At 37.7% G+C, this 868-nt stretch overlaps 1 non-coding gene across 1 annotated transcript; it reads left to right on the top strand.

Annotated features, from left to right (window-relative positions):
* The first annotated feature begins 276 nt into the window (after window positions 1-276).
* trnaa-ugc lies at window positions 277-348 on the top strand. The gene has a single exon. It is a non-coding gene; the product is annotated as a tRNA-Ala (tRNA).
* The last annotated feature ends 520 nt before the right edge of the window (window positions 349-868 follow it).

Raw genomic sequence — 868 nt, forward strand, 5'->3', positions numbered from 1 at the left:
GTGTGTGTGTGTGTGTGTGAGTGTGTGTGTGAGAAACACCTTACAAATTGTGATTAACTTTATGTTCACTGTGTCTTCTTAATCTGCTCATTCTCAGTTGTGAAATTTAGGATTATATGTGTGTTTATACACAAATGGCATAGAGATTTAACAAAAATAATTATTCCTCTTCATTTTTACTTATTGAGGAAGTCATCAAATAAAAATTATAAAGTGTAATGCTGCTTTAGAGGCATTCACTTCTGAAAAGGGCTCATTTTGGGATCGTTTCATGGTGGGGATGTAGCTCAGTGGTAGAGCGCATGCTTTGCATGTATGAGGTCTGGGGTTCAATCCCCTGCATCTCCATACTCTTGGGGGCAGTCGTGGGCTGGAGGTCAGGGAACCAGCCCTGTGACCGGAAGCCAAATGCTGTAAATGTAATTTTGACCCAGAACTTGGTTGGACGGTTTATGTGTGAGTTCCCGGCTGATATATTTTCTTCACGTTCATTTACTTATTGATACTGCTAAATAATGAGAACTTAACCATTTATAAACTTTTCATAAAGTCATGTTCAATGTATTTCATCATTCTAAATGAAAACACATTAATATTTATATTTTATATCATGTGTAGCTCATTTGTGACGTCAGATCTCGTTAGAATACACCGTAAAATGTCTCTTTTCTCATTTATTCTTACGAAATAATTGACCAACCTGAAAATAAGGCCAACATGTGCTCCACTGATGAGTGTGGAATATTGCTCTGGTGGGAAAGCCCTTCACTTCACCTGTGGATGAAATAAAATCACAGTGGTGGTGATGGAATGTATGTGATGCCAATGCTTTCATTCAGAATTTCAAGTTGGTGTTCAGTTCTTCTCA

The sequence above is a fragment of the Pygocentrus nattereri genome, chromosome 20, assembly GCF_015220715.1.
Source record: "Pygocentrus nattereri isolate fPygNat1 chromosome 20, fPygNat1.pri, whole genome shotgun sequence".
In the NCBI taxonomy this organism is placed as follows: domain Eukaryota; kingdom Metazoa; phylum Chordata; class Actinopteri; order Characiformes; family Serrasalmidae; genus Pygocentrus; species Pygocentrus nattereri.